This window comes from Cupressus sempervirens, chromosome 3 (assembly GCF_028749045.1).
Source record: "Cupressus sempervirens isolate cs-2001-9-10 chromosome 3, ASM2874904v1, whole genome shotgun sequence".
Classification (NCBI taxonomy): Eukaryota; Viridiplantae; Streptophyta; class Pinopsida; order Cupressales; family Cupressaceae; genus Cupressus; species Cupressus sempervirens.
This window is the reverse complement of record NC_143120.1, coordinates 379667988-379682700: the sequence shown is the minus strand read 5'-3', so window position 1 is coordinate 379682700 and position 14713 is coordinate 379667988. Positions and strand designations below refer to the sequence as shown.

Sequence of the window (14713 nt, the reverse complement as noted above, 5' to 3'; positions counted from 1 at the left end):
ACAATTTGTGGCACCAATCTTTTCGGTATTCACTTCCAGTCGGCATTAAGTTGCAGCACAATCAGAATTCTCTGCCCCAACTGTACAACACGCCCATTCCCATGGCATTCATTTAGTAATTAGTATATCTGCTGACCCTGATTATGGTTTTTGTTTTCCTGGTTTGTGAGTTTTTGATGTATAAAGCTAGGTGGGATTTGATGAGAAATAGCTGGGATTTTTCCAAGCTGGGTAAGAATATAAACAGTCATGAATGACCAGGCACTGACCAGTGCAGTTCATTGCTGTACACGGATTTGATGTGCTGTTCTGACCGCAGGCTCTTCTATCTCTCCTTTTTGCACACACACAAATCAATGATAAAGAGAAACCAGGGGGCTACACAATGGAAGCTTTTATTGAGTTGGGGGAATGGAACAGGAATTAAAAGTCATTGAATTTTGATTGATTGTGTTATAACTTATGCTGCCACCTAGTTTTTCCCTTCATTCATTCATTTATGATTCAAGAGTGGATATATATTTTGTCTTTTGCTGTGCCCTTGTGATCTATGTTTCTGCAGTGATCTTTTTCAGTGGAGAAGAAAGAAAGGGAAAAGGAAAAGGAAAAGGAAGGGTCTTGTATACACTGTGTAGTAGAAGTGGCTTACATACGATACTTTAGTTGCCAGCAGGAGCAGCAGGAGGCTAGGTTAGTCAGTAGTAGTGGTAGTAGTAGTAATAGTACTAACTATACCATGCTATACTGTGCAGAGGCAGACTATGATTCCACATTTTGCATGCATGTCCACCAAGCTAATGGCAACAACATCCAACAATAGTTCTCTATCATTTATGCTTTGAGAGATGTCTATAACTCATTCCAAAAGTTCCATTTTGGCACAGACGAGAGGATGTTGGCAAAGCACATGTATTTAACTCATTTTCTCTGATATAAATATACACATGCATATGTGCATACATGTGTGTGTGTGTGTGTGTATGTGCAGATATTTTCCAGAAATCAATATGCATATCCTGCAATATTGGCTTGCCATTAGATGACACTTCATGGAGGCAGTCAATAAAACAGTTCAAATGCCTTACCTATGATTCCACATTTTGCATGCATGTCTACCAGGGCAGTTGCAACTTAAACAAATATATTCTCTCAATCTATCTATTTTGTGCATATCCAGCAACCATGTCATTTGATGACCACATTATGTTCAGGCATCCTGTCAAACAGTTCACATGACTTATCTATGCTTCCATTTTGCAAGCATGTCTCCCAAGGCAAATGCTACTACTTCATCTACACCATATGAAAAAATCTTTTATGCTTTGATGGATGCCTATAGCTTATCCCAAAGCTCTCATTCAGCAGTTATGAGATGATCAATCAAGAGGAAACAGTTGAGAGCTTAGAGTGACACAATTTTCAGATATCATATGAAATGAAATGGGCGTGCGAGTAGAAAGAAACTAGAAAGACATTGTGTACAGATGAAGGCACGAAATGGATGGTTTTGGAGCACTCAGCACAGACACCCAGCATTTGGTACATATCATCATTCGAGATCAAATGGGTGTGTGGGATTATACGCACAGTGAACAATAAATAAGGGAATTGAACATACCAGGGAGGTCCCAAGGCTCACACTTGTTGAGTTCCACTTCAGCAATGCCCCTTCCTATGAAACTGCTGTCTAAAACCTTTCTCATGAGATAATGTGTTATGAGCTCTTCATCAGTGGGATGGAATGTGAATCCAGGAGGCAGTTGTGCATCACCCATACCATGACTGTAACTAAAGTTAAGAGCCTCTTTTATTGATTTCTCTTCCCTATCTGTTCACAAGAACACAGGAAAACAAATGGATTGTTTGAACTGTCCTCCACCATACACGCTAAGGCAGCCCTGCCCAATTTGCCAGATGCCCACTTAGCCTTTTCCAAAATCTGATATGTGGGTTGTGGGGGAGATTTTGTGTTGACTTCTTATATGGGTGTTAGGAGAGGTGGCAAAATAGGATGGGATGGGATGTGTGGAGAGGCATGAATATTTTATGATACGATTATATTGTCATGTTTTAATATTGTCTTGTTTTTTATTAAGTTTAAAGCAGGTTTTGAAGGGCCCCTGCCTGTCAAAAACAGCTGGAGGACAGTTGACAGAAACAGTTTTAGTTTATTCTTTTTATTTTTATTTTTATATATAATATTTCCACTACAAAGCATTATATTTTTATATTTTGAGAATAAAAATATATTAAGATTGCGTTATCATTAATAATTTTTTGTCAGTAAAATATTTTTATTTATTATTAAGAATACAAAGTTATTAAATACTTAAGATTAAAAAAGTCTTCCAAAAGTGTAGATTTTATGTATACAGCACTACACACCCTACTAATCAGCCCCCTGCAATATTATCACTACAATTATCACTCCAACACCCTCCCCAAAACACATTGGAGTTCCAAACATCCAAAACGATGGGTGTGCATACTACAGATTGCAACCATTGAAGAACAGAGAATAAGAAGCAACAGCCCAGTACCAAAATTCAATGACAAAACATAAAAACTGGAAACATCACACCTGGCAGTTTGGCCAGCATTCCTTCCTCAACCACGCCCTGCATGACCTGTCCTGGAAGCATCTCTTCCTCGACCACCCTGCGCTTTTACACACTCAGCAACTCCACTGTCACAGCTTGACATCACCACCCCTCCCATAGGCTAGCCGCTATTTTATCAAATTCTTTCCTGGCAACCCCAAAGTCTGGTCCAGTTCATCCAAAAGTCTAGTCCTTATCATATTCTTGCAAAAGTCTTATGCAGACCTCCAAAGTCTTCCTAATTACCTTCAAAGTCTTGCTAAGTTTTGTCAGATGAACCTGGCACGAATTTGGCCATTTTTTCTTTTATTTTTTGAAAAAAAAAATTGACTTAAAAGTTTGTTTTGGTCTATTTTAGTCAATCCAACCTGCCAATGTAAAATAGACCACTGAAAAGGCCAAAAAGGTAAAACATATTTTATTTGGACTAAATCATTAATACATGGTGTGATATTTTTCTTATTAGCATCGTGGGGTATGAACTTATTTGCCGCTACATATGAGTGAACTTATTTGCCGCTACATATGAGTATGAACTTATTTGCCGCTACATACCAACATGCACATGTTTTTGTCATTTAAACATTGTTTTTACCACGGACAAACTCAAAACGAATTCAGACCGACCACCAAAAATACTGGAATGAATTTTAAATCCGAATCTCGAACCCAAATCCGCACTGGCAACTTAGCCCACAACTAACAATATATTTTATAATCTATTATAATACTACCATCTTACTATATTACATATATTTAGAACAATGTAGTTATTTTTTTGATTTTACAAGTATTTATTATTATGAATATCAACATACTAAATAGTAGTAATAAATATAATATAAAATAAAAAACAATGCTAAACTGATTTTTATAATTTTCATACATTGAAGTGTCACAAACATGTCAAATAAATGGTTCTATTGTTTTAATGAGGTTTCACATCCGTATGTGAGTCTAATATACCTTTGGCATAATAATAAGAATAAAAATAATAACAAAAATACATTTACATATGCACATGCATGTATTTATGAATATTATGCTTGTGTATACTATGTGCATTCATGCTTACATACATAGATATATGTATGTATGCACATCTGTATAGCATTTGCATTTTATCCATGGACTATCCAAGCTATATTTACCCATTCATATTTGGGCTCCTATGAGGGTATTCTTTTGACTACAGCTGATAAAAAACCGTTGTTTTAGACGGTGCATATGTAGAAAGTCTCTTCTTTTTTTTTGTACTAAACGAATTCATTCTATAGTACAGATAGCTATATGTAATGACAGATCAAGGCCATGTTATTAAGAGCTTGTGGTAAAGACGGGTTTCGTTCTAATGCCTGGAAATAATATTCTAAAGCCTTAGTATGTTCCCCATTACTTGTGTGTATAAGACCTATATTATACAATATATAACTTTGGTTATAAGACCTAATTACGAAGCATTTGTGTTGTCGATTTTAACTCGTAGTGCTTTTTCCCTTATGTGCACCTATCATATAGATTTGACCATTAACCTCTGTGTAATAGATATAACATTTCGCTTAATACTAGAATCTCAGAAGATCAAATCATCTAAAGTTGCATAAATCGGGGATACATGACAAAAAGAATGGTTCTATTTATAAAACTCACCTTCACTAAACGTCAATTTTAACTTTTAATAAATAGAATATAAAAAAAGTAGAAAGAAAAAAATTAAATCACAGCATCTCTGTAATAGGTAAATGCCTTTTTCTCCCCTGAAGCCATTGGGATTATCTGCAATAATATATCTGCTACAATTTTGGAAGTCTTGTCGACAAAATTGTTATTTCTCTTAGATCTAGGCATAGTCAATTTATAAATTTGATAATTTCTTTCATTCCCCATATGGAAATGATTCCATGAACAAAATTATTTGCCAATGCACAATAGCATAATAAATTTCCTTACGATCGCAAATATGTACAGTGAATAAAGAAAAATTGGGAATATTTGAAAGAGTTTATTAAATTGATAGCAATCAATAAAAAAATTTGAGAAAATGTTTATGTTTCACGCTTAGTTGCTCACAACCCCAATGATCAAACGAGTAAGTAAACGACAAATTGGCATAAAATGAAAAAATGATGATTGATTGTGTTTGTGCATACTTATTATGCAAGTATAGAATCTATTGAGCATATGATTATGATAGAATTTGTGTCATTATGGTACAATTTGTACCATTAATTGACTTACCGACCAAGAATTATTCTTAATAATTATAGGAAATTATTCTATAATAATTATACAATCTATCAATAGATCTGGCTTAATTTCACAATTGGATCGGGCAATAAAAACCTTAATATTCTAAAAGAATAATATTAGATTGATGAAAGAAAATAATATCTTGAAATAAGAAGAAAAGCAACTTTGGTAAAATACTCTTCTGTCTATCTTTATTCAAAAATACTTGACTTATGCAAAAGTCAGTTATCTCATTTTTGGGCATGAATCAGAAAAAAACTTCTTGTTTTCATTTTGTCAACAAATAAAGGTGTAGGAAAGATGGCTGAGCGGTTCAAGGCATAGCATTGGAACTGCTATGTAGGCTTTTGTTTACCAGGGGTTCAAATCCCTCTCTTTCCGTATATTTGTATTCTTTTTTGCATTGTTTTATCATTAATCTAAACCTGATAGGATGGTTTCATTTTCCCACAATCTCCTTCCATTTTGGGGTAGAGAAAAAAATATTGAAAAAAAAAAAGAAATATTTATTCAATGACAATGACATTGTTATGTAACATACAAAGGAACAGATGTGCAGAAATCCTTTCTTTTCATTCTCTTTAAATTGGGAATAATTTAAACTCGACGGGAATAGTATTCTATGACCAATAAATCATTAATCTTCAAACCAATATGCTTATTATCTATTCTTTTTTTAACTAATCCACTATATTGTAACTTTTGTAAATCCGATTTAAATGGGGGGGCACCGTCATTTTATCCTTTTGAAAAATCTTTATATTTTTCTTCATTATATTTCTCAATCCTTGTTTCTCTTTTATAGAAATTAAATCCTGGGGTTTGCAACATATATACATATGTATACAATGCTTATGCATATATGCATATAAATACATATATGTGTGCATCTAAGCTTACATACATAGTATGCAATGCACATAGGTATTGCATTTGTGTGTATGTATATGTATGGGAAAGTGTGTATGTATATGTGCATATGCATACATGTGTGCATGTGTGCGTGCTTGTATTCAAGCAAACACAGTTGTCAAGTGTAAAACTAGATCATACAACATTTTGCCAGCATCCTAACTGCCTGTGCTAAAATGGGAGCTTTGGAATAGGGTATGGACATTGATTAAAGCATAAAGGAATTATGGAAGATAGTTAAGTTGTAGTTGTCTTGGTAGACATGGTTACAAAATTGAAACATAGACAAGGCATGTGAACTGTTCGACAAAATTGTAATATTGTTATCAGGATTCAACTGCGTAGTTTTTGAGTCAAACTCATTGACTCATGTTTCACGTGTATTGGTTCACACGAACCCATCTCTCATGAGAATGAATGGAACACTTAACCTTCATTGAATATAGGTGATGCTCACAAGGGTGAAGCACCTAGACTTTTGAGGAGGTCATCCATCCCAGTACTTCTCCAGCTCGAATGTTCTCAATTACATAGTTTCCTGCATGGTTAAACCCACTCAACTTGCAACCCCATTTGTAAAACTGTCACTAAGTGTGGTGCCATATGAACCATTCATTAGAAAGCCCCTTAAGCTCATCAATTAATAAGTGGGAGATATTGTCCACAGGAAGTCAAATTGTGATATCGCTATCACGATTCAGCTGTGAAGTTTTTGAGTCAAATCCTTCAACCCAGATGCTTGAAAGAAATGTGGTCATGGCATGTAATCTGATTTATCTGAAACAAACGCTGTCTCATGGCAATCCATGATTGAAGTGTATGCATAACATAGATCCAGTGAAAATACAGACAGATCAGATGCAGGCACATATGCATGTGGACTTTTGTAATGAGAAAATGGAGCTGGCAGGTGTAAAGATTTCAGAACCCTTGCCAGCATCCTCCTTGTCTGTGCCAAAACAAGAGTTTTGGAACAGGGCATGAATATCTCTGAAGGCATACACAAGGCATGTGATCTTTTTGATTTGATGGCTGAAATAAATTCTGTCTCAGGGCTTATAATGATTTCGGAATATAATAGATTTAACAAAAATCCTCTAGACACATTCAAAGACAAATTCCACAACCTTTAGCAGTCTATTGGATGCGTGTGCTGAAGGGGGAGCATTGGAACAGGTTATAGACATATCCATTAAAATACAAAGCATAAGTGAATTTTTTGATGTAGTTGCAACTTCTCTAGTGGTCAATAATGCTAGCTTTGGAAGCATGGACAAGGCATGCAAATAATTTGTGGCACACACTCACATATACACTAAACAGAGACACACAATCAGACTAAGGCCAAAATGGAGATGCAAAAGTATTTAATTTTCATCCTTACAATTACACACACATTCATTTCAACATGTATGTGAGTTTCTTTGTAAGGGAAAATAAAACACTTGCATAAAATAGAATATCTAGGCTAATGAAATACGTAAAACATAAAAGAAAAATATCCATGGTACTAAAAACAAATGAAGCATTTAATAAACAACTAACTTACATCTATCAGAAGTTTTTTAATGTGATAGTTTTTTTGTTGTAGCTTATGTTGTGTGGATTAGATTTGAAGTGCATATTAGCTTTTAATTGCATCATGCTATGTGGTATTAGTTAGGCATGGCACTGCTAGCTTACTGAGATATGTTGAGATTCATGTTCTTGTATTATTGTTTTCTCAATTCTGTTGAAATGTCAAAACAAAATAGATGTCTATTGTTCTATTATCTATAAGACTACAACGTATATACCTCTTCTTCTCTTGAGTTAGTTTCTCTACAAGAAGGAACTGCCTCATTTGAATTCTGCATTGAATGGTTTCTCTAGAAGGAAGATTTGTTTGGACACCATCAAAGTGAGTCTAACACCTTGATTATATTTTGCAGGTTATCTCATGAAGAAACTTTTCTCACTGATGTAATGAGCTATTCACTTTGTGGGAAGAGTCGTACTCTGTTTTGGACAGCTTCTTTTACGTTCTGAAGAAAATTGTCCCAGGTGCCTTTATCTATCAAAAGAAAGTGGTTCATCTGTTGTATTGAAGTATATTGATCTTTTTTTTTTCACATAAATTTACTGTATTCTTGTGTACTCTTGACCACTAGATAGAATGCCCTTACTTTTCATGATGTTATAGCTGCATTCTCCATCCTTAGCTCCAGTGTTGCTATAACTAGGATTTTGATATCTACACCTTTAAAGAGAAGTGCAAAGCTTGATCTTTGTATTGCCTTGTTTTAGGTTTAAGCTCTGTATGACCAGTTTGGGGTATGGGTTCAGATTTACATTGCATTTTTCCTCATTCACCATTCCACACAAGATCAACAAGGCTGGTGATGACAAGCAGTGCGAGTGCTGTAATAATGCAAAATGTGAGTGGTATATTTGTAAATCATGTTTTGCTGTGTTTCATTGTGCACTATTTTAACACAAGCCCTTTCTTGTTAAATAGCTGTTAACTGTCCATTGCTTTTAGCAATGTCATTGGAGGAATTTTGCACTTGAAGTTGAACATTTCTTTCTATGTCATATTAAAATAGGCTCATTGTTTAGGATTTTAATTTTTAAATATTAATGCATAGACTTTTTTGGGAGGTCTTATCAGGGTTTATTTTCTGATCAATTTTGAGATATTTCCCCCCCAAAGCTAATGCTAAATTTCAAATTTGTATATAAGATTTGTTTTAAGTTTAGATTGATCTAATTTATTTTTTCCAGCATAGAAACAGCTATAATTCAAATGTATGGCTGGCACAGTGCTCCTGAGTCAGGTAAGGATTTTTTCTGTGAATCCTTACTTAGGCTATGAAGTTTGACAGTATCTAGACAAATTCATCTCCTTTGCCATTCATAATTCGCATGATGCATTTATCCTATTTATTTTGATTATCTCAATATAGTTTATGATTATAATCAGACTGAATTCTATTTATGCACGTGGTGTTGTAATAAGTTAAAATGGTGAAACAAACAAAATTTCTTGAACCCAGTGGACATTAATATCTAAAAGTTGTCAAATCAGAATTTAAATTGCTTAATAGATTCAGCCAGCAAGGGCTTTCGCTTGTCCTGGCAGCTTCCCCTCTCACAAGTCACGTCCTTTTTCATTTTACAAATCCGAATCATATTTTTATGGGCTATTTTTTAAGTTCTCATATGATTAGCTTCCTAATATTGTAATACATATTTCACAATGTTATCATGTTGCTTAATACCATCCTTCATGGCAGGAAATCAGAAATGGCATCACTTTTGTTTTAACAAGCTTTTAACAGTAACTATCTCCTTGTTATGTTTCTCACACTGGGGCAAACAACTTTGAGGCAGTTTGCAACAATCTTAACCTTATACCTGAAGACAAATTTTAACTGACATCCAATATTTTAAATTAAGAGGCTGTAAAAATTGTCTTTCAAGCTCAAGAATCTAGTAGCTCTAAAACTCCAATATTTTTAGATCTACTCATTTATTGTGAATAGATTTGAGCAGCAGCTATAGAGAGTTTGGCTTTTGGTCATCTCATTGTAGGGTTATGTGATATTCCAAATTCTGCCCATTGTTTTTTCATCAGCTTTGTTGATGGAATGTCACAATTTGTGTAGAATCTTCAAATAAGCCACTTGCCATGGTTTTAGTGAGTTTTTTTTTGGAGTTTGTGAGCACCCAGACATGTATATGTATACAGTATATATATGTATGTATGTATATATACATCTGTATATAATATATATGCACATACACATACGTATGTACTTGTAAATATGCAATGTTTAGGAGAATGCCTCAAAGAAATGGATATATATGGGCAAACATGCATTCACAACATACACAAATATGTATGTATGTATATGTATATGGGCCTGCATGTTGTATGTATGTATATAGATATATGTTTATATATGTATGTATGTGTATGTACGCATATATTGCATGTGTGTGTGCTTATATTCAAGCAAATGCAATTGGCAGTTGCAAAGCTAAATTTCACAGCCAGCATTCTTGCAGCCTATGCTCAAATGGGAGCTTTGGAATAAGTTATGGACAGGCCTGGGATTTGAGGGTCATCACTACCTGTCATGAATTTTTTATGATGGTTTGGTCATTTCAATGGCTTCTGTTATATATACATATAGAATAATCCTCCAAATGATAATGATCTCAGATTTTTAAGCCTTTATTAGTCCCTACCTAGATATAGGTAGGGAACTAATGTTTTCAGTAGAGTCTAAGTATTAATTTTTACAATATTAGTCATCTAACACTCTAAAGTTTGAAATGATTTGTTTTTAAAGTATATTTATGTACACTTATTTCTAATTTCTTACTGGTTACTTTGAATTTTGGTGGGTTTAAAATTATTTTTTGAACTCGAAAAATAACTGAACAACCTCAGGTTCATTCTCAAAGCCTCTCCTCAAAGTTCTAGAATCTGCTCGTACATCTACCCTTGACTCCATGAGTAGCAGGAAACTCCTCAATGGTGTAGCCATCAGCACTTTCCCAGCAAACACCATGGATATTATCCCTTGCGAAAGCATGCTTTAAAAAGAGCAAAGCGGGAGTGAAATCCGACAGTGGCAGTTCCATCCACCTTCCATTTTGGGAAGGGCAGAAAATATGGCACAGATGATTATCCAAACCTTGTGCTTACCTGATCTTTATTCCAGAACTTCATGAATGACTGCAAGCATAAAACCACTGAAACCTAGGTTGGCTCACGCCCTGCTTCTCCAATGTGTATTTAGGCACTAGTCCATGAAAAATAAACATCTTTGCTTGTGGGTGAAGGGCTGAGAAGATTTATAGGCTATATTTATGGAGGTTTGTTGATGGAGGCAGGGGAGGGCTATTTATGGGGATGCTTAATGTTTGCGTGAAGAGAAATAGTACACAGCAATACAAAATAGTTGAACTTATTGCACTGCAATTGTAATTCCCTTTGTGTGTTTGAATGGCCAATCACAAACATGCCATAGTGATGGCGTGCAGCTACACCTGTCAGAGTAAGCAATCCTTCACATTTTTCAATTGTAGAGGGAGAACTCGAACCCATGCTGTGGTGGGAAGAAGAACAATAACAAAAACATGGCATGGGTGAAATCTGGAAATAGTTTATGAGAGCCCTCGAGAATGATGTCAAATAGGCGCACCTACTTTTTTTTATCTGCCCCTGCGACTAGATTTTCCACGGCATCAGGCAATTAGGGTTCGTGTGTGCAATTTCCGGATTAATTGAAGGAATTCTTGCTTTGTACCTCATTTTTCTCTTGAATTCCTGTGACTCCAAAGGTTCTCATAGATGTCAATTGCCTGTTGATTACACAATTGCTAGGATTAAATGGAAAATTTTTGAAGCTTCTGGACTTATTGTAGTCCCTTTTTTTTTGCCTTTTGGGTGTGTGGCTACGAGTAAAGGACACTGGTAAACTTTGCTTATGGTTTAATGCCATTATTGTTGTTTCATGTCGGTTTTTCTATTGCTTTGTGATGCTATACAATTATTTTTCCTGACCATTAGGAAAGTGTTATAATTTATACAGAAACTTTTTAAAACTATACCCACTTTAAATGTTGCTAGAAAATAAGCAAAGTTGTCGAAGATCAATGTGGAGTCTCAATGTGGCCCCTCTAGACCTATCTTGCCAACCCCTATAGTCAACATTCCAAAGTCAAAATTTTCTTGGTCGTAGTCAACATCCCAAAGGTTGCTTGTCGCTATCTCTCTTTCCCCCATATCAGTTTTCTGTCACCTTCCCCTCCTTGGGTTATTGATACAAAGCGGTTTTAATGGTGACAATTGTGAAAAATAGATTAAAATAGATTAAGATAGTTCAACCAAAAATAGATTAAAATAGTTCATATTTATCAATTTAAAATTTAAGGCCAACTTTTAGCATTTTAATTGATAAAGATGTGTTGGGTGATACATTGCGTTTTTTTTTGCTATGTTACCGATTCGGATGCGGATTCCGAAGTGGATTCCGGAAGCGGATACGAGATGCGGGATTTTTTTTTTTTTTGGATATGGATGCATGAGGAAACGTATATATATATATATATATAATTTATATATAATATATGCAAAGAAATGCAAGAAATATCAAATATACTTATATATGCAAAGAAATGCAAAAAATGCAAGAAATATACAAAAACAAATCATTTGATAATATGACTATGAATCTATGATACTTAACCCTTTATCAAAATTCAAGATATTTCAAAATTCATATGATATATCAATATCAATATGTGCTTGTCCAACATTAGTGTTTAGTCTTAATTTTTAAACAATAAGTTCAAATAAGTCATGTTCAAGATTCCAACAAAATAAAAACATAGTTAATGATTGAAGTCTAAAGATTCAATCAATTAGAGTCTGCCTCTGAATCATAGGGATTCGCAAGAAAATCCACATTCTCATCATCATCTCTAACTGCTGAAATATTATTTGAACCAAGCATGGTTCCACTTATGCTAGATGCACCATGTGCCACGCTATCATCATCACCGTCTCCAACTGTAATAAGATCATGAAGTGTTGCATCCAAATTTGCACACTCAAGGGCTACATCCCAAAGCTTTGTTGCCCCTTCCTTGTAATGATCATTCTTACGTGACAAAAGACGCAAGTTGGTGTGGACAAAGACCAAGTCCTTAGCTTTCTTGGAGCCCAACCGGTTGTGCTTCACTGAATGGATAAAGAAGTATGTACTCCAATTCCTTTCAACAGCAGAAGAACTAGCAACCTATATAGTTGTCCCAAAACATACAAATGAAAAGCAAATTAATTTTAAAGAATGTGTGAAACACTAAATTCTAAAATGCAAGTGTAAACGTAAAAGTTTAAAACAAATTTACAAAACAAAATAAAAAACTTACTTGTGATAGGGACTTGATTGCAAGAGGTTGAAGATGCTTGAAAGGTTGACCATACATGTACCACCATGTGATAGCTCCCATTCTATTTTGGTCCTTTAGTGCAAATGGAGAATGCCTTAACCCCGAAGCAAACAACCCAAATTCTTCCCTCACTTTTTCATGCATTTCTTCCAATGGGGAGAGTCTTGTAAGAGCTTTGTGGCACCCCTTAGCAACCTCCTCATCCGCAAATGGTGCAACTCTACTCGGCATACCAACTACCTCCTCACTATAGTACCTAGGAGATAAGGCATATGCAAGAAGGTGCAATGGGGTAGTCATCTTATTCTAGTTATGGTGGATAATTGCTTGCACTTGGGTGCATTAGGCTTCACATTGTGTGGGGTCACTCTCATGTGCTTGTATAGAATGTTTTACCTTCTCAACCATGGTGTCTGTGCCATCATACACATCCCCCAAGCAAGGTGTATCTATATCAGCAAAATGGAGCATAGTCATGATGGGCTTGGTGAAATCCAATACATATGCCACACGAGCCCACCAACTCTCACTCAAGATCAAATCCCTGATCCTTTGTGCTCTTTCTGAATTTGAGATCTTCCATACACCCCATTGATTACCGATGACCATTTGGCCCAATGCAACTTTTACCTTGAGGAGTCGTCTCATAACAATTGTATGAGATGCAAAACGGGTCTCAGCAACCTAAGCAAGTTAACAATATGTCAATTGACAATATAATTATAAAATTTAATTTTTAACTAAATTACAAAACCATGAAACTTAGTAATTTAAAAAAATTAATTTACCTTCAGCAACTCCAATTTGGAGTATGTTCTAAAAATAGATTGTGACATGTGGTGGTTGGTCACAAACATCTGTATGTCCTCCCCCTCTTCATATATTTTCTTCACCCAATCTACTTCAGTGCTAATCCTTTGCATGATCAAGTTAAGGGAGTGAAGGGTCCAAAAAATATGCTCATACCGACTCTCAACCAAAGCACCCGCACCCTTGCAATTTTTGGCATTGTTTGTGACCACTTGTACCACATTCTCACTACCCACCATCTCAATGGCCTTGATGAGAATTCTAGAAATGAATTTGGAATCCTTCACTTGCCCCTCACAATCAATAGCCCTCAAAAACATTGCCCCTTTGGGGGAAACTGCAATCACATAAATCAGTGGCCGATTTCTTGTATCCTTCCAACCATCTGACACGATAGTTAGACCCGAAGTTTTCCAAGATTTTTTGATTGGTTGAAGGTCTTTCTCTATATATGCCTTCTCTTGTTGCAATAGAGTTGTACGCACCTTTTCATACCCCGGGCTTGTGTAGTCAATTGGTGATTCTTTGATTGCTGCCACCATTTCCTTCCAATATGGCGATCTCACCAAGTTGAAAGGAAGCCCATTTGCATAGAGGCAACGTGCAATAGCTTCATTAGCGCAGTCTTTTGCGGGTTGAAATTTCCACTTCTTCCTCATCCTCTCCTGGCACAGGTACTTGCAAGAATGGGTGTTGGGAGGATGCAATTGGTTCAGTAGGTGTCTGTAGCTTGCTCTTTGAGGAAGGACCTTGATAGTAGCTTATTTTTGATCTATTGATCAATGCATCAGTAGCTTCTTGTTCTCTTACAAATAAAAGTATTTCCGCACTAGTCATCCCAGTACCATTTTTGCCTTTGCACATTCCAAATCCTTTGCCAACAGGGCCCATAAAATGAAGTTTCACTTGGGAATATGAGCTATTGAAAGGTTTTCCTCTGTTACTTTGACAATAATTGCAATTCCAATAGTACGAGCCACCTCCTAAAACCTGTGATATCCGTGTTGTATGTCTCCACAAAGGAGAACCTACATCAATTTTGAAATTATCAGTCCCTTCCCCTCCTTGGCCCCCCACTGAACTTTGACTAGCACTACCACTGGTATCCATTCTTGGCTAGTTTTTTGCAACCTATTTTATAAGAAAATAAATAAATTTTAATTAGTTCCTAACAACTATGAACAGCAATGATC

General features: G+C 35.5%; 1 long non-coding RNA gene across 1 annotated transcript in view; it reads left to right on the top strand.

Annotated features, from left to right (window-relative positions):
* LOC149566590 (uncharacterized) overlaps window positions 1–14713 on the top strand; it is an 81948-nt gene that overhangs the window by 53506 nt on the left and 13729 nt on the right. The window contains exons 7-8 of the long non-coding RNA XR_016362259.1: window positions 7694–7805; window positions 8049–8179. This is a non-coding gene — a long non-coding RNA (uncharacterized LOC149566590). The remainder of the gene's footprint in view (window positions 1–7693; window positions 7806–8048; window positions 8180–14713) is intronic.